Source organism: Erithacus rubecula (assembly GCF_903797595.1).
Source record: "Erithacus rubecula genome assembly, contig: scaffold_531_arrow_ctg1, whole genome shotgun sequence".
Lineage (NCBI taxonomy): Eukaryota > Metazoa > Chordata > Aves > Passeriformes > Muscicapidae > Erithacus > Erithacus rubecula.
In genome coordinates, this window is record NW_027635807.1 from 4,719 (window position 1) to 24,610 (window position 19,892).

General features: G+C 43.8%; 1 pseudogene across 1 annotated transcript; it reads left to right on the forward strand.

Annotated features, from left to right (window-relative positions):
* The first annotated feature begins 328 nt into the window (after positions 1–328).
* Positions 329–1,696, forward strand: LOC306816339 (nuclear factor interleukin-3-regulated protein pseudogene; annotated as a pseudogene). The gene has a single exon. The product of its transcript is annotated as a nuclear factor interleukin-3-regulated protein pseudogene (transcript).
* Positions 1,697–19,892: the final 18,196 nt, after the last annotated feature.

Below are 19,892 nucleotides of genomic sequence, written 5' to 3' on the forward strand. Positions count from 1 at the left end.
TTGTTTCAGTGTCAAGCTTCCTTCATATTACAGCAAGTTTAATGAATCAAATGCTAGTCTAAGCTTTTTATTGAAAGTTACTTTTGAATGCCAAAACCCAGAAATTCCTAAACAGTAATCAAATTCTAAATTTATTGAAGGTTATTTAGAAGATTCTCATCACCTCTACCAATAAAATTGAATATAGACACTGCTGTTTGAGAATATGAAACAAAAGGAAGGATATGCGTACATTTTTAAAGTACTGAAGGTGTGGTATGGGAAGTACTGGGGAAATAGTTTGCTCTGTTGCTCATTGTATATCTATTGCAAATTGTTTCTGATACAGCTGAGAAAAATGCAGACCCTTAAAAAGGAAGATGGACTTGTTGACACAAGTAGCAATGGGGACAAAATCATGGTACTTAAATCTACTTTAGCAGAAGTGTCTGAAGAATTGTGTGCAAATGTAGAGATGCTACTCACTGAAGCCAGTGGAAAAAGCAAGTCTTCAGCTCTCCGGAGAAAGCGAGAATTCATTCCAGATGAAAAGAAAGATGCTATGTATTGGGAGAAAAGACAGAAAAATAATGAAGCTGCTAAAAGATCTCGTGAAAAACGGCAACTGAATGACCTTGTCTTAGAGAGCAAACTAATTGCACTGGGAGAAGAGAACACTACTTTGAAGGCAGAGCTGCTTTCTTTGAAACTGAAGTTTGGCTTAATTACTTCTGCAGCCTATGCCCAAGAGATACAGAAACTTGATAGTGCAACAGCTGCATATTTTCAAGAATATCAAAGTCCCAAATCAAATATTAGCTCATTTGTGGATGAACATGAACCATCTATAGTTGGTAGCAGTTACATTTCTGTCATTAAACATTCTCCTCAAAGCTCTATGTCAGATATGTCTGAAATATCATCACTAGAGCATACTCAATCAAGTTGTATGCGAAACAACTGCAGAAGTCCTGAAAATAAGTTCCAGATTATAAAACAGGAGCCTGTGGAATTAGAGAGAGAGACAAGAGATGACAGAAGTTCACAGAAAGCATCTGTATATCCACAATACATGGGACCTACCTTTAACATGTACTCACATTCTCCTCCTCTGTTCCAAGTCAACAGGCTCTCAAGTAATTCCCCCAGAACCTCAGAAACTGATGATAATGCAGTTGGAAAGTCATCTAATGGAGAAGATGAACAGCAGGTTCCTAAGAGTACAATCCATTCCCTAGCTGAACATAAAAATATTTGTGCAACAGTTAAATTTACAGAAGTGAATTCTTCAGCTTTGCCTCACAAGCTTCGAATTAAAGCCACCGCCATGCAAGTTAAGGTGAAAGCAGTAGATAATGATTATGATGCTGCACAGAAACTATCATCACCTATTGATATGTCATCAATAAGACATGCTGAGCTTGAAAAATGCATTGCACAAAACATGATGCATTCTTCTCTCACTCCTTTCTCAGTTCAAGTGACTAATATCCAAGACTGGTCTTTCAAACCAGAACTCTGGCATCAAAAGGAACTAAATGTAAGAATTCAGAGTGATTGCAAAGCTGAAATAGTTGAAATAAAAGACAGTATCTTCAGTGTCTCTGAGTCAAAGAAGCTGTATTTGAAGCAAGGCATGGCAAACTTATCTGCAGAAGTTGCTTTCCTTAAAAGAATTATAACTACACAGCAAATCTCAGCATCAGACTCTGGTTAAGTTACTACTGAATAATGACTTATTGTTGCTTTTATATTTTAAAGAAATCATTTGCAGTAGATAAATTTGTTTTGCATTATGCTGACATCACTGGACATGTGATGTCATTTCACTGTGATGTTCATATGATGTCTGGTGTCTTTTTGTGCACAAATTATTATAAAGACTAAGCTGCGTTGTGTTCATTATGCCCTGTCATGGTTTAGGAATGGTACTGTAATTTAGTGCTCCCACTGAGACTCTCCAAACCACAATGGGGCCGCTGGCTCCTCCGTCCCCTCCTTTTTTTCCCTATTGCAGCTGGAGAGGGGAACTGGAGGTACAAAATGTGAAGACCACAGGTTGAGATAAGAACAATTTACTAGAAACAGCAATGAGATAAGAAAATGAACAGTAACAACAACAGTATTACTAACAAAAGTATACAAAAGAGAAAGCAACTGCTTCCTCCCCTGGGACTGGCACCCCTGAAATTGCTCCCTCCAGCTTAGGACCAGCACCATCCAACCACTCCATCTGACTTGGAACCAGCGTTAGCCCACCGCTCCATCCACCGTACTTGCTTGACCAGAAGAACCCCTTCTTCCTGGTAGAGTCCCTTTCCCCTGCCCCTGGATATAATTTGAGGTGGTATAGAATAACCTCCAGGTCCTGGCCATGCCACCTCATGGCTACTGTGAAAATTAACCCTGTCCTGGACAGAACCAGGACACTTATTTATAGTCAAGTAACCAGTACAAATGATATATATAGTGAACTTTTTTTTTTTTTTTTTTTTTTTTTTTTTCACATCTTCTAAACTGCAAATAACCAGTTACAATAAATTACTGGTGACAAGTACAAAACATCTACTTCAGTTCTATAGTTTTTTTGTGAACTTGTAAATATGTTCTTAATTTAAAAAAGAAGGTTTGCTTCTTACACTGTGTTCAACTTCTTAAATTATATGTTTGGTTTTTACAGCCAAACTTACACTATCTTAAAATTATTTTTTTTCTTTAAGACCTCTTTTTAGAAGAGAATTTAAATAAGTGGATATTTATAAATGAAACAGTATCCAGTTCATAGCCTTAGCTTTCTTTAAAAAACTTCTTAGTAAAAATTAAACAAAAGCCAGACAAATTCTAACACAGTAATTGTAATATCAAGGAAGTTTTTCTCCTGTCTCAAGTGAGAGAGTGTTGGGTTTCCTGAGTGGCTTACTATAACAAACTTTTTCATTATTATAGTTTTGTGGTTTAGATGAAATTAGTTATATTGGACTTGTGCATCAAGTTTTAAGAGACCTGAAGTAATTGGACAATGTCATCTTTGCCAAAGGTTGTGCTTATGTCTGTCCAGGCATGGAAAGGATAATCAAAGGCTGATGAATCTGTAAACTCTGAGCTTAACTTGGCAAAATCTATATAAAGAGAGACAGTAGTATCAGCATTAGAGGTGATAATCTGCTCTTTCAGCTCTAACTTGTTGTAATCTGATACCAGAGGTATAAGAAAGGTCTTACCTGTTCCCTCCTGTCCCTATCCTATTGGCAGAGAACCAGATACCCCCTCCCTGACCCTTTCCTAGAAAAAGCCAAGACCTGAGATCGTCTGTCTCTTTTGCCCTGGCACCACCATGAAATAATGAAAGGCAAGGAACCACTCTTTTGAACCTCGTGCTTGTCTCTATGCTAAGCCTAGCTCCTTCTTATGGATACATAGGAAGAAGTTAGAGTTTGTAACAGTTGGCGCCGAACAGTCTTGGGCTTAAATTAAGAACCCACAGGTAGCTAGAATCCCAGTTTCAGGATTTTACGCTCGTTCGTTCGATCAACCACCTCTGTGCTTGGTAGCTGTGTTTATACAGCCTCAGGCAGGGAGGAGAGAGCCGGTAACCTTACTTTAGCGCCAAAGTAAGTCGCCTCGAAGATAAACAGCTTTCACGAATCACACAACAGCCAGGTCTGCAGGACAGGTAAAGTCCCTCGTGGGAGGTGGGAACCCCAGGAATTGCCCCTAGGAGCGGGGAGGGGGGTTCCCCATGCCGGCCGGTGGCGAGCGCGGTGGCAGGGCAGGCTTTAGGAACCCTGTGGCGCCTCAGCAGCGACTGTGATCTCAGAGGGGCGGCTCCTCCGCAGTTTCCACGGAAACCGCAAAAAATAAACCCGTTCAGAGTGTGGCTGCTCACGGCTCCGGCATTGTGCAGTGCCTGGGAAACCCACCGAAAGCAGTGCAAGGCTGCAGGGTTCCCCCAGGCTCGGCACGGCTGGTGGGACGCGGGACATGTGACAAAAAACCCCCGTGTTCACCTTCTCCCGGAGTTGTTTTTTTTTTTGTTAATTTCGGGTCAGAAAAGAGTCGTGTGTGTTTGTGTGGGGTGCGTGGAAGTGAGAGGCAGTGTGCAGATCTCTTTAAGACAACAATGGGCGCTGGGTTAACTGCACAACAAAAGAGTGTGTTTTCTGAAATTCAAGGAATTTTGCATGCTGAAAAAATTACAGTTTCTAAAAGACGGTTAAAGCTTTTTGTTTTTTGGCTGACCTCAGAGAAATAAACAAAGTAATTGAGGACATGGGTTCTCCTCAACCTGGGATGCCATCTCCAACAATGCTTCCCTGAGATTGGCAATTGGCTGTGATAGACATTAAAGATTGTTTTTTCCAAATCCCCCTACACCCTGAGGACACCCCAAGGTTTGCATTCTCAGTTCCCTCCATGAATCGAGAAGCCCCAATGAAGCGTCACCACTGGAAAGTGCTTCCACAAGGTATGAAGTGCAGTCCTTCCATCTGCCAGTGGTATGTAGCCTCATTATTGTCCCCTGTGCTTGCACAGAGAAGGGAAGCGATAATATTGCAGTATTTAGATGATGTTCTTGTGCGTGCTCCCAATAACTTAATACTACAACACACACTTGACCTAGTGGTTAAAGTTTTAACCTCTGCTGGATTTCAATTGCAGGAAGACAAAGTTCAAAAGATGCCACCTTGGAAGTATCTGGGCTTGGAAATTACTGCACGGACCATTGTCCTACAGAAATAGGAAATTATTTGTAATCCCAAAACCCTAGCAGATGTCCACTCCCTGTGTGGGTCTTTGAAATGGGTAAGACCCTGGCTAGGCCTCACAAATGGGGACTTGCAACCCCTTTTTAATTTATTAAAGGGGGAAAGGCAGTTGGTTTCTCCCAGGGAACTGGCCCTAGAGGCAAAAAACTGCAATTGTAAAGGTACAGAAAGCCTTGGCAGAGAGGCAGGCTCACCGCTATCAGCCTGAGTTACCTTTCAAATTCATTGCTTTGGGGAAACTTCCACACCTGCATGGTCTAATATTCCAGTGGATTGAGGGGCAGAAAGATTCACTTTTAACCTCCCATCAAAGATCCAAAACCATCACTCAGCCATAGGAGCTGATGGCTCAGCTGATTCAGAAGGCAAGGATGCGACTGTGTGAGCTGGCTGGTTGTGACTTTGCATGCATTCACCTCCTGGTCAAACTTTCTGAGGAAGGAAGGAACTCTCCTGAGAGGCTAAGCAAAGAGATGTTTGAGCACTTGCTCCAGAGCAATGCCAGCCTCCAAATATCTCTAGACAGTTACAGTGGACAGATATCAGTCCACGGCTCGGCTCATAAGTTGTTCAATGAGGAGTTCCATCTCATTCCTTGTGAAAAGAGGAGTTGGAGACCACTCAAAGCTCTCACAGTGTTCACAGATGCATCAGGGGCCTCTCACAAGTCAGTGATGACTTGGAGAAACCCACAGATTCAGCATTGGAAAGCTGATGCTGAATTTGTGGAGGGTTCGCCCCAAATAGCCGAGCTGGCTGCAGTTGTAAGAGCTTTTGAGAAGTTTTCAGAACCTTTTAACTTGGTAACTGACTCAGCTTATGTTGCTGGGGTAGTGTCTAGAGTGGAGCAGGCAGTCCTCAAAGATATTAATAACGAGCAGCTCTTCAGGCTGCTCTTAAAACTAATTTATTTGGTTTCACACAGAGAACATTCTTTCTATGTGATGCATGTAAGGTCACTTACAGAGCTGCCAGGAGAAATCGCCTAAGGGAATCGAATGGCAGAGTCTCTTGCAGCCCCAGCTGAGAAAGCACGCCTCCCTGACATCTTCCAACAGGCAAAACTGAGCCACCAGCAATACCACCAAAATGCTCCAGGTTTGATCCGTCAGTTCCAGCTAACACGGAGTCAGGCTCGAGCTATTGTGGCCACCTGTCCCAGCTGCCAGCTCCAGGTCATGCCATCACTGGGTATGGGAGTTAATCCCCGAGGCCTTGGCAGCTGTGAAGTTTGGCAAACAGACATTACACACATTCCCAGTTTTGGTTGACTCAAATATGTCCATGTGAGTATTGACACATATTCAGGAGCAATTTATGCTTCTGCTCATGCAGGAGAAAAGGCTGTTCATGCCAAACAACACCTAGTGCAAGCCTTTTCAGTGCTGGGGATCCCTAGGGAAATCAAAACAGATAATGGCCCAGAATACATATCCAAGGAGTTCCTAGAGTTTATCCAGCAGTGGGGAGTGGAACATAAAACTGGCATCCCTCACTGCACCACAGGTCAAGCTGTGATTGAGCATGTCCACCAAACGCTCAAACAGGTCCTGGTCAGACAGAGCAGTTCCACTGTGTGGATGTCTCCACAGCAAAAGCTCTGTAAAGCCCTGTTCACTGTCAATTTCTTGAACTGCTCATTCGAAAACATGAGTCCTCCTGTGGTACGTCACTTTAACAGCAGTAAACAGTTCAAATTGTCTCAGCATCCACCAGTTTTGATTGGGGACACAGAAACATGGGAAACCAAAGGTCCCTATGTGCTTGTTACCTGGGGGCGTGGTTATGCGTGCATATCCACTCCCTCAGGCCCTCGGTGGATTCCCCAAAAGTGTGTGAAACCTTTTGCTCCAAAAAATCCAGCTCCAGCAGAAGAAGGTGAGAAGCAAGTTGCCATTGCTTCAGAAAGAAGACGCCGCCAGAAAGAAGAGGAAAAATCTTCATAAAGAAGGATCTTCCGGCTGACAGAGACTTTTAATGTGTTTTAAAATGTTTGTTTTTCCTTTTAGAGAAAACCTACCCTCCACTCAACCCCGTAAAGAACCCCTTCCAATTTGTCTTCTTGTTAACAAGAATCAGAAGATTGGTTTAATGAACTGTTCAAAAGGTGGGGGTTCTCAGGGTGGTGGACTTCTATTGTTAAAACAATTTTGTTATTCTTTGTTATTATTTTTCTTGTAATAATGGCATTCGGGATCCTATGTCACTTAGTTTTCAAAGCTATTAATGGTATCATTCCTTCTACCTCTGAAGTGAATCACATGGAAATGAAAAACATAAAACAATCTAATTCTCCCACCAATTACAAATTGTGGGCAAAATCATCATTCCATCAAAATTAATTTATTATCTTGCCCTCACTTAATTAAACAGAAAAGGGTGAGATGTTGTAATCTGATTCCAGAGGTATAAGGAAGGTCTTACCTGTTCCCTCCTGTCTCTATCCTATTGGCAGAGAGCCAGATATCCCCTCCCTGACCCTTTCCTAGAAAAAGCCGAGACCTGAGATCGTCTGTCTCTTTTGCCCTGGCACCACCATGAAATAATGAAAGGCAAGGAGCCACTATTTTGAGCCTCGTGCTTGTCTCTATGCTAAGCCTAGCTCCTTCTTATGGATACATAGGAAGAAGTTACTGTTTGTAGCACTAACTGTGGTGCGTAACAGAACTGTAAGTATGAAATAAGGCTTACAGCCAGTATGACTTGGTTTTAATGGTTTAGTTAACTGAACTGGAATACTCTAGTTGACTACAAGGTATTTTGCCAGAAATTCGAATATATAAAACAGAATATGGGGAGAATAATCCAGATAGTACTAGCCCCTTAAAATTTGCATAGTCAAGGACTTGTTCATATGATAACTGTACAGGGTTTTAATGTTCATGTCTGAGAAGAGCCATTGGAGCATGGAGATTGTATTGCATCATACCCATTTAGCTGGGCTTACTGAAGTCTTTAATTTAAAAATTAAAAATCATTTACAAATATAGTGCTAGATGAAGAGTTGTTTGCACCTGGTGGGTTAATACAATGCTTCTTCTTCAAAAACCGCTGGCCTATGGAACTGCAAAATGCTTATACTGTAGGATCATGTTAAACATTGACGAAGAAAAAAACTGGAGAGTAACCACCCCAGTTATACTAACTTTTTATCAGTTCACTGGACAGTCAAGTATGACACTGGGATTGCTGACCTCCAGGGACCACCAAAGAGACCCCCAGGACAGAATAACACATGTGCCAATGACAGGGAAAACATGCTAATGACTTTGGGGAAATTACTATCATATGCATGTTTCTTCTGGGAAAACCTATGAATATGTATGTAAAATATAGTATCTAAACAGAAAGCTTTTTCTGTACTCAGTGTGCATGATATTCTGGAGGAGATATACCCTTGTGCATCTGCTGAATAAAGAATGCCTGCCTCTTAATGCTATATTGATATTAAGGAGTTTTATTTTTACCAATTTTTGGTAACAGATTTGGCAGAAGTCCTTCTCAAGATAATTTCCCATTCTCTTAAAGTACTAATAAATCAGATTAACAAATAAGCCCATTCTGAAAAAGTTCCTTATGGAAATGTTCCATTATAGATAATGGAAATTAATAGACTTAAAATGCTAATTAAAAAAACAGAATAGAGTTAGTGATTTTTAATTTCATATTTGACAAGAGTGAGAAGAAGTTTTTGAATTTATATTTGGAATGAAAAGGAGGCTGATTCTCTTGTGATAGCTCTGAAGTTTGGTCCAGCAGTCAGGGTGTCCTGGTTTGAAGGACAGGTGTCTGCCAGTAAAGGCAGAAGTTTTCCTTTGAAATAGAGACTTTAATTCCACTCTCCCCAAGTATTATAATTGTTTGAATTCAGGACTCTGAGGCAGAGATAAGGGGGTAGGAATAACAGCTCTTTTACTATTACATCTAACTGTATGTCCAAGTTTAGGACGAATTTGGGGAAAAAGACATCCAAAGGGCCCCCTCCCCCCCTTACAATTCCTTCCTTCACCAAGCTCGGAAAGAATTTTCTTCAGGGGAAAGTGAAAAAAACTTTTTTATTAACAAAATACAAAAGAAACACTTCCCAACACAGACCCAGATTGAGATGAACTCGGCAGATCTTCGCCAGGAAGGGCAGCAGAGCTTCTTTGGCAGACTTCCAGAGGTGGTCTCTGAAGTTCAGATCCATGTCCTCTGGAGCCGGTGCAAATCTTAGGGATGAGGAGGGGGGGGGGGAAGAGGGAGAGGGGCAGTTTAGGCAGCCAGGGGGAAAGCAGCTGAAGCAGGGGAGTGGGGGGGGGGGGGGGGGGGGGGGGGGGGGGCGCAGCTAAAGCAGCAAGCAGCAGCGAAAGCAGCGAGCAGTAGCAAAAAGCCCCCAAAAGCAGAAAAACACCTGCCTAGATAAAACAGCCCGGGGGAGGGGCCGGCAGCTCCATGGTGGGGGGGAGGGAGAGGAGATCGTCAAAACATAACCCATAACATTCCACCCCTTATCCCATACCGTGATCATTGACACACGATTGGGATACACACTTATTAAGCACAATATGAAAACTTCCTCTGACTTGCTCAAACCTTCAACACTTACACATTTCCTCCTTCTCACTTGCTCAGGCCTTTGTCACTTACACATTTCCTTCTATTCATAAAATCTTGCATACAATGGTGGTGACACTCAACAATAATATTTGTGTACAATTTATCCTATAATCAGATCTCCCTGAGGTACACAGCGGGTTGTTCCATCCTTCTGCATTATCCACCAAGTACATCCTGGTCCTTGAGCAAAGGCAATCCCACAAATGGGTTTGCCTGTACTCGAGGCAGGATGAAGCCATACTGTCTTCCCTAGCAACCCTCTGACATGGGCCACTGGGACTTTGTCTCCATCTACTACATTAAGGCCTTCAGACTGGGCGGGACCTGCTCGGTTGGTGGAACCTCGAGTTTTGACTAACCAAGTGGCTTTTACCAGGTGCTGCTCCCAGTTTTTTAGAGATCCCCCACCCAATGCCTTTAAGGTGGTCTTCAACAATCCATTGTACCTCTCCACTTTACCTGCAGCTGGTGCATGGTAAGGGATATGGTACACCCACTCAATACCCTGTTCCCTAGCCCAGGTGTTGACAAGCTTATTTTTAAAATGAGTCCCATTGTCTGACTCAATTCTCTCAGGGGTACCATGCCTCCAAAGGACCTGCTTTTCCAGGCCCAGGATGGTGTTGCGGGCAGTAGCATGGGACACAGGGTAGGTCTCCAACCATCCAGTGGTGGCTTCCACCATGGTCAGCATGTAACGTTTTCCCTGGTGGGTCTGAGGCAGTGTGATGTAGTCAATCTGCCAGGCCTCCCCATACTTGTACTTGGACCACCGTCCACCATACCAGAGGGGTTTTACCCACTTGGCCTGCTTGATGGCAGCACAAGTGTCACAGTCATGGATGACTTGGGTAATGCTGTCCATGGTAAGATCCACCCCTCGGTCTCGTGCCCACTTATAGGTGGCATCCCTACCCTGATGGCCTGAGGCATCATGGGCCCATCGAGCCAGGAACAACTCTCCCTTGTGTTTCCAATCTAAGTCTATCTTTGAGACCTCTATCTGTGCAGCCTGATCTACCTGCTCGTTGTGCCTGTGTTCTTCATTAGCCCGACTCTTGGGAACATGGGCATCCACATGACGGACTTTCACAGGGAGCTTCTCTACCCAAGTGGCAATGTCTTTCCACTCATCAGCAGCCCAGATTGGTTTTCCTCTACGTTGCCAGTCAGCCTTTTTCCACCTTTCCAGCCAACCCCACAGAGCATTGGCTACCATCCACGAATCAGTGTAAAGGTAGAGCTTTGGCCATTCTCTCTCTCAGCAATGTCCAAGGCCAGCTGAACAGCTTTGAGTTCCGCAAGTTGACTCGATCCACCTTCTCCTTTGGTAGCTTGTGCAACCTGTCGTGTGGGGCTCCATACGGCAGCTTTCCACTTGCAGTTCATCCCCACAATGCGGCAGGAACCGTCGGTAAAAAGGGCGTAGCGTGTTTCATCTGCTGGCAGCTGGTTGTACGGTGGATCTTCTTCAGCCCGAGTCACTTGCTTCTGCTCCTCTTCATCAGCGAGACCAAAATCTTCACCTTCTGGCCAGTTTGTAATTATCTCCAAAATCCCAGGGCGATTCGGGTTGCCAATACGGGCGCGCTGCGTGATGAGGGCAATCCACTTGCTCCATGTGGCGTCGGTGGCATGGTGAGTAGAGGGAACCTTTCCTTTGAACATCCACCCCAGCACTGGCAGTTGGGGTGCCAGGAGAAGCTGTGCTTCTGTGCCAATCACCTCTGAGGCAGCTTGAACTCCTTCATAGGCAGCCAAGATTTCCTTCTCTGTGGGAGTGTAATTACCTTCGGACCCTCTGTAGCTTCTGCTCCAGAATCCCAGGGGTCGGCCTCGAGTCTCGTCCGGCACCTTCTGCCACAGGCTCCAAGACAAACCATGGCTCCCAGCTGCTGAGTAAAGTACGTTCTTCACATCTGGTTCCCTCCTGACTGAGCCAAGGGCTACTGCATGAGCAATCTCCTGTTTGATCTGAGCAAAGGCTTGCTGCTGTTCAGGGCCACAGTGGAAATCATTCTTCTTGCGGGTAATAAGGTAAAGAGGGCTCACAATCTGGCTGTACTCAGGAATGTGCATTCTCCAAAAACCGATGGCACCTAGAAAAGCTTGTGTCTCCTTCTTGTTAGTAGGTGGGGACATAGCTGTAATCTTGTTAATAACATCAGTAGGAATCTGACGCCGTCCATCTTGCCACTTCACTCCCAGGAACTGAATCTCCCGAGCAGGTCCTTTAACTTTACTCTTCTTGATGGCGAAGCCGGCTTCCAGGAGAATTTGAATAATTTTTTCTCCTTTCTCAAACCCTTCCACTGCTGTGTTTCCCCATACGATGATATCATCAATATATTGTAGATGTTCCGGAGCTTCACCCTTTTCCAGTGCAGCCTGGATCAGTCCATGACAGATGGTAGGACTGTGCTTCCACCCCTGGGGTAGTCAGTTCCAGGTGTACTGCACGCCCCTCCAGGTGAAAGCAAACTGAGGCCTGCATTCTGCTGCCAAAGGAACGGAGAAAAATGCATTTGCTATGGCAATGGTGGCATACCACCTTGCTGCCTTGGACTCCAGCTCGTACTGGAGTTCCAGCATGTCCAGTATGGCAGCGCTCAGCGGTGGAGTCACTTCATTCAATGCCCGATAGTCCACAGTCAGTCTCCATTCCCCATCAGATTTACGCCCAGACCAAATGGGGCTGTTAAAGGGTGAGTGGCTTTTACTAACCACCCCTTGGCTCTCCAGCTCTTGGATCATCTTATGAATAGGAATCACAGCATCTCACGTTGTTCTGTACTGCCGGCGGTGTACTATTGAAGTGGCAATTGGTACTCATTGTTCTTCTCCCTGCAGAAGTCCTACTGTAATTGGATTCTCAGATAGTCCAGGCAAGGTGTTCAATTGTCGGATACGCTCTGCCATCACAGTTGCAATTCCAAATGCCCATCTTAGTCCTTTTGGGTCTTTAAAATACTCACTCTGAAGGTAATCTATGCCCAAAATACATGGGGCCTCTGGACCAGTCACAATAAGATGTTTCTTCCAATCCTTTCCAGTTAAACTTACTTCCGCTTCCACCAGGGTGAAGTCCTGCGATCCACCTGTCACACCAGCAATTGAAACAGATTCTGCTCCCACGTGTCTTGATGGAAGTATCGTACACTGTGCACCTGTGTCTACTAAAGCTTTATATTTCCGTGGTTTCGAAGTTCCAGGCCATCGAATCCACACAGTCCAAAAAACACGATTTTCCCTCGTCTCACCCTGGCTAGAGGCAGGGCCCCTCTAAGCCTGTTTCTCCTTCTTTTCTGGAGCATACATCTTAGAAGTTCCCTCAAGAGGATCAGACGTCATTATCAGTATCACGTTCAGCACTTTGGCTGCGAGAAACAGGAGCGGCTTTCCTTTTGGTGGAACTTCCTCTTTCAATCTTTCCTTCCTTCAAATCCCGCACTCATTTTGCCAGAGCAGCCGTAGGCTTCCCATCCCATCTTCTCATGTTCTCTCCAGAATCTCTCAAGAAAAACCACAATTCAGCTCGGGGAGTGTACCTCCTCTCCCAACTGGGGGAACGTCTGCGTTGGGTACCAGGGTTTCTAATCTGTACAGCTGAAATTTGGAGGAGGTCCTCCTTAATCTCCTCTCTGAGTCTCCAATGATTTTTCTCTATTTTATCTTCTAAGTCTTGCAAGCGTGTTTCCACAGCAGCAATTCTACCATGAGTCAGGCCATGTACTGCATCCGCATATGCACGAAGCTTCTTTGCCATATCGAGTACTGTCTCATACACCTCATCTCTCTTCATTATCACTAGGGCAGACCCACACTCAGGTGGCCCAAGCCGCACAAGTTTTCTCCACATCACCGGTGTGCATGGTATCAGGTCTGGATTTCTAGTTGTTACATCATCCGAAAAAATAATTTCTGCTACTGCCATTTCCCTGAGGCGTTGGACCCCCTGCTCTATAGTTTTCCATCGGGTCTGCTGCATATACAGGTCATCTGCACACAGATATCTTTGTGCCACACTATCCAGGACCCGTGCCCAGAGGATTTGAGGGTTAGCTCCCCTCATCACACCTTGGTCGATAACAGGATCATGGGACAGAGACCCCAAATGTCTCGCTTCAGAACCATCCAAAACTGTGGCCTCACCTGCCGCATCCCAGAGACGAACTAGCCAGCTGATTATAGATTCATCAGGTCTCTGGGTGTAATCTTTTTTTAAACCACGAAGATCCTTTAGGGAAAGGGATTCATTATTAGTCTCTGCTCTTCTATTAGTTGTTTTAACTCCTGATTTTACATCAGGAGGTGTTGATGGTCCCTCTCCAGCATCACCATCATCATCATCTTCCACTAGCCTATCATTCTTCTTGGTGCACTTTCCACTTCTCGTACTAGTAGCCACAGCCATTGGTTGGGGCTTATTCTCCAGTTTAGTTGCTGGGTTTCGGCCTAGGGGGTTGGCTGCAACTTGAGTCACTAGGATAGGAGATAATTTATCTCCCTGTTCCCTCTCCTCTGTCTCCTGCTCTATAGTACCTAGCAGGGTGCGATATGCATGTGCCAGGGCCCAGCTCACTGCAATAATCCTTTTCTCTTTAGAACCATCCTGGCATTTCCCCTTTAAGTACCTTGCAACCTCAATCGGATTTTGAATCTGTTCTGATGGGAATTCCCAAATTATGGGGTCAGAAAACTCCTTTAAAATCTGGCCTATTTTCTTCCATTTGCCATTCTACTCAAGATTCCTCCTGCCCAGCTTGACTCCCAAATCAGGAGTCCTCCCAGCCCCTTTAGAAATCTCGGCCTTAATTTTGTATAAACTGCAAATGGTGTAACAAAGACTTACCAAATTAACTGCCAACAAGATAATGTCTTTAATATTCAGGGAGATCTGAATATTTTCTAATACAGATGTAACTAATTCAGAGGAGAGGAAAGGAAATAAAGGCAGAAAATCCTCTTTTCCTGCTTCTCCTCTAATAAATAACACAAGCCATGATTTATATATTCCTGAAGCCGATTCTAACATTCTTATAAATCTCCTGTATGCCATTATCACCAAGCCTAGCCTGATGAGTATTTTTGTTAATACTCCTTTAATACAAAAACTTCGTATTAAAGACAACACCGGAGTTATCTCCAGATAAGTAAACAAGCCCAACGACCACAACGGTATTAACATGTCAAAGAAACCTAATGAACACACATACAGGCAGGGTCCCACAACAAAAGACATTCTGGATTCAATAGACATACCAATACCAACAGTTGAAAACAAAATATTATTAGAATAAAGTTTTTTCCACTTTTTCTGGTTTCCCCGTACGGGCCACCAAAATAATTTGTCCAAGTTTAGGACAAATTTGGGGAAAAAGACCTCCAAAGGGCCCCCTCCCCCCCCTTTACAATTCCTTCCTTCACCAAGCTCGGAAAGAGCTTTCTTCAGGGGAAAGTGAAAAAAACTTTTTATTAACACAATACAAAAGAAACACTTCCCAGCACAGACCCAGATGGGATGAACTCGGCAGATCTTTGCCGGGAAGGGCAGCAGAGCTTCTTTGGCAGACTTCCAGAGGTGGTCTCCGAAGTTCAGATCCGTTTCCTCTGGAGCCAGTGCAAATCTTAGGGATCGGGAGGGGGGGGAAGAGGGAGAGGGGCAGTTTAGGCAGCCGGGGAAAAAGCAGCTGAAGCAGCGGAGGCGGGGGGGGGGGGGGGGGGGGGGGGGGCAGCTAAAGCAGCAGAAGCAGCAGCGAAAGCAGCTAGGAGCAGCAGCGAAAAGCCCCCAAAAGCAGAAAAACACCCGCCTAGATAAAACAGCTCGGGGGAGGGGCCGGCAATTCCATGGTGGGGGGTAGGGAGAGGAGCTAGTCAAAACATAACCCATAACACCGTACAATCAGTAAACAACCTCAGTTGTTAAAATTACTAACAGAACAGAATAGATAACTTGGTTCCAGTCCTTTCTCAAGCTGCAGGCACACTCTCTCTGCACTCGGTCCCGGTGTTGCAGCTGGAACAAAGCCCGGAGCTGCAGAGAGGTGGCGGGAGCGGAGGCGGGAGGGGGCGGCAGCAGCCACGCCGGTCTCGGGTGGGAACGGGCTGGAGCGGGCAGCTCCTCGCTCACCGTTTGTGTCCAGGTGATCAGCTGTGTCCGCAGAAGGAGGAGGCTGGAACGGGGCAGATGCAGGGCAGGTGATCGCAGATCATCTGGTTCTCCTGCATTCGGCCACACGGTCTGGAGACAGAGGTCCTCCTCCGGAAACACGAGTTCCCCTCCGGAAGCCCGAGAGGCGCCTCCGGAGGCCACTCCCACCGACCCCTTTTGTCCAGAGTCATCAGAGATCCTGGGTGTAACCTGGCTAGCTCCATTGGCATGATAATGGGAAAAATTCTTTTAATTGACACAGTAATAGAAAAACACTCAACCCCCAACACAGGGCAATGGCAAAACTCCCTGATACTAGCAAGGTTAGGATTTTATTTTATATTTTCTTCAGGCACTGATGATTCACTATCACATTCTGGGTGGACCTTGGCACAGAAATCACTGAACTTTTTTGAGCCTTTCAATTGCTGATTTGTACTTGTGACTTTGAGCGTTAATAACACACAGATTCTTTTATCTGAAATTGCCTGTTATTGTTTTCTCATGCCTTAATAAAATAGATGCCATACTCAGACTCTCTATATATTTGGTAATTAATATAGATGATATCTCAGTGTTACTGAAAAAAAGATCAAGATTATTGCATGGAAAAAAAAGAAATACATTGAACAGCAGAAATATGAGGCACCAGGCAGTGACTGCTACTGACTATTTGCTTGCTAAATATCTTCTCTAAGTAACCACAAAATTCTTTAAATACTTTATATTTTATAACATGCAATGTGTTCAAGGAGAGGACTTAAAAATCTCATGTATATAAGTAAATCTGTTGTGTTTTGGGTTGGATTTTTCAATTTATTGTTATTTATTCTTTGTCATAATTAAAGATTATCCTCCTTCTAGCTCATATTTTCCGTTATTTTGTCCAATTAATACTTAAAAGCGATGTAGCTAATTTGTTGAAGAGTGTCATTGCAAGTAAGCTATAGCATGGAACTTAAGAGCACAATGAGATTCTATTTATGCCCTCCACACCTTTAATATTTGAAAAAGAAAATAAATTTTATTTTGTTAAAAACTGGAACTAATTACATGATTTTCTATTATGTTCATCCTATTAGTCCAATATGTAGGTTAGTAGGCATTCTCTCTACAACTCTGCAGTTGATGGCAAGTAATTCTATGCCCAAGTTATTACTTCTATGGCTAAAATTTCACAAACTGAAATTATAAAGTGCAGGAGTGCAGGCGGTTCATACAAAGCTAGATTTTCATCTGTAGTCTCATTCTCTACCTGGACAACTGAAAAATAAATTTGGCGTAGCTGATCTCCTCATCCAGCCTCATCTTTAGCCTGCTTTCCTCCAGCATGTTGCATCAGGGAAGACGAAGAATTGCCACTGATCAGTAGGAGAGAGAGAATGCAGTATCGACTCTGCTCCCATATCCCATCTTTCAGCAGCAATGACTAATAATTTGGAACATAAATAGTAAGGATATATTTTTTTATCCTATCTCATAGGAACACTTAAAAGATGGGTATGGTCATGGTTATGTGTAACCTTACATTGCAGTTTTATATTGTTAACATTTCACGTCTGGGTTTATATACAGCATCATTAAAAAACAAATAAGGATCTTTATATTCCCTGGAGTAAATTATTTGCTGTTTAAAAAGTGTTTAAGTGCTGATTCTGGCATGTGAATATGCTTGTTTTGGAAAAGGATAGGTAACATGAATGCTTTCATACTCTATAAAATCCTACGGAAAACACTTAAACTTGAGACATGGGATAGACATATTTTGATCAAGTCAGGCATATACTGGAACTATAGTGACTGAAAAATGTCTGTAGGGTATGCTTTCAAATGAGATTGTTAAGAATGGAAACCTCATTGATTTCTCAATGCAGAAAATATTTCTCATGGGAACATAGTAATTATCATGCCAGATAAGTTAGATTAGTCCTGAACCTTGCCTATGATAATAGTATGAAAGGCTTCACAGAAAATTTTAAGCCCATGAAAAATAACTTTTGATTATATAAAATAGCTGAAAAGATGATGTGATGAGTGTCTGGTCCCTGAGGGTCTCTTCAGACGTAAGACCTCCCCAGAGAGGACATGCAGGTGGTCAGAAGTCTGGTTCTCTCGGAGGCACCAGCAAGAAAGCAGCTTGAGATGACCTTGTGTTGTTTCAGGGCTGCAGAGCGACCATAACAGAAGAACCCCTGGGAGGGCTGTGCCAAGGCCTTTATACTCTAAACTACGTATACAATATTTACAAATTTTCCCCAATGCCATGCAACCTCTTTACAATGTCCAGTTCTTTCTCCATCCAATCTGTGGCTCCCAGGATGCAACTTCAACATGGAGGACATGAAGAAGAAGGAGGAAGAAGTCCACCACACCCAGGATCCTCCATTTTGACCACATGGCTCTTAATATAAACAATCTAAAAGCCTATTTATTCTACAGTCTAATATTCTAATTTATACTCTACTCACTTTCATATTCATTGCTTCTTCCCTCAGTGTTGGCAAACCCTCCCAAGGAGCTAAATCCAGCCGCTGCAGCTCTTGGACATCACTCAGGGTTCTCAGAGGGGCCTGCCAGGGGGGATTTTGCATCCCCAGAGGAGCCAGGGAGGTACCCTGGACTCCCACAATGAGAACCATTGTAGTAGAACAGCATTCCTTTCTATGAACCCTGTTCCCATTAAAGATTTAGAAATATGAGAAGGATTTTGGACAAAAGCAAAAGTAAAATAATCAACTGTCAAGGGTTGATTCATGAATTAGAAGTACACATTTAACTAGTCCCCAATATAAATGTCAGCGTCATAGATACTTGGCAATATACATGCCAACAGATTGAAGTATTTAGTTCCTTGCTAATCTGATGCTCTCATCCATTACCTTGCTTCTTTGCAAGTCTGCCATGCTTGGTGTTTTTTTCTTCTCATATAACACTCCATATGGAAAATACTCTATTTCTAGTCATGTTTAACTTCAAGAGATCACAGAGAGGCTCCAGACTAAAGTCACTCCTTTATAGTGTGTCTGGAGTGAAATTATGCTGCAACTTTCTCTGCATTTGATAGAATTTGTAACAAGTACATGGAAACTTTTTCCTAAAGGATCTCAGGAGTGTGTTAGTAGAACAACGGCTTAAAATATACTGCTGCACAGGATTAATGAATGCCCCCCAATCCCTAAGATCTTTTTTCCTCATGTCCATTAACATGGCTTAGACTGCTTCCCTCAGTAACAGTAGCAATCCAATAGTTTGTCATTTCATTTTCCCATCCATCACAGTTAGATTCCAGCTACTCAAACTTTCCATAAGCTGATGAAGCTATCTCCTAAAATAAGGAAATTACATGGGTATTAGTTCAATCCTTGTTCAGTTTGAATTTTTTCTCTGTCTAGTCACCTGTATCCTTATTATATTTATCTGTATCTCATCAAAAAGCATTTATGGGTATCTGAGAATAAAGGAGTATTCCTAATTTAAAAAATAAATATTTGGAGTTGAGCCTAAATAAACTTGACCACCTACTTTATTACTGCACTCCAGACCATGCCTTTCAATATAATTTTTGAATAATAGTGTCCTAGTTTAAAAGACAGGTGTCTTCCAAGGAAGGTGGGAACCTTCTTGGAATGGAAAAGATGATCCACTCCCTCCAAATTATTATAACCTTGAAAGTACAGGGCTTTCAGGCAAATATATGGGAAAATGAATAAGTTCCTTATTATTATATATATATATATCAAGACAAAGAACAACAGCAGCAACAGCACAAAAAAGAAGGAAAAAAACCCCAAGAACAGCCTTTTCCCACCTGTCAAGCAATTTCTCCTGTGGTGTAGTTATGACCACAACCAGCAGGGGCGCTTATTTGTGGTGTCTAGGCAGAGGAGCTGCAGTGACTCCTCTGTGGCTTCAGGGGGCGCTCTGATGCAAGCTCTGAGCCTTCGCGGGATTAATAGCAGCCCTGGGAAGAGAAAGAAGGTGGAGGGAGGGAAGGGTTTTCGGTTTCCCTGTGTTTGTACGTGTCTGGTGCGGTATCCTGGCCATGGCAGCTCCGATGAGGGTCTAGTCCACCAGCAGCTGGGAGATGGTCTCTCCAGAGAGAGAGAAGGGAGGGGCCTGGTCTTTTCCTTTAGAAACACCCACATACATGGTGGGGGTCTCTCCCGGCGAGGGTGAGTGCTGCAGAGAGAGTCCACTGACAGTTCACTGTAAGCAGCGGTCTCACCAATAGGCAGTCAGGAGAAAGTGAGAAATTTCACAACAGCACTGAAACCCCTGGGCAGAAGTCCAGCACCAAATACTGCAAGCACTTCCAGTCCAAGCTGGGCAAAGACTGAACCACCCCCAGCTAAGAATGCCAAAAACGCACTGGTCCCCCCCGCCTGCCCCCGCAGAAC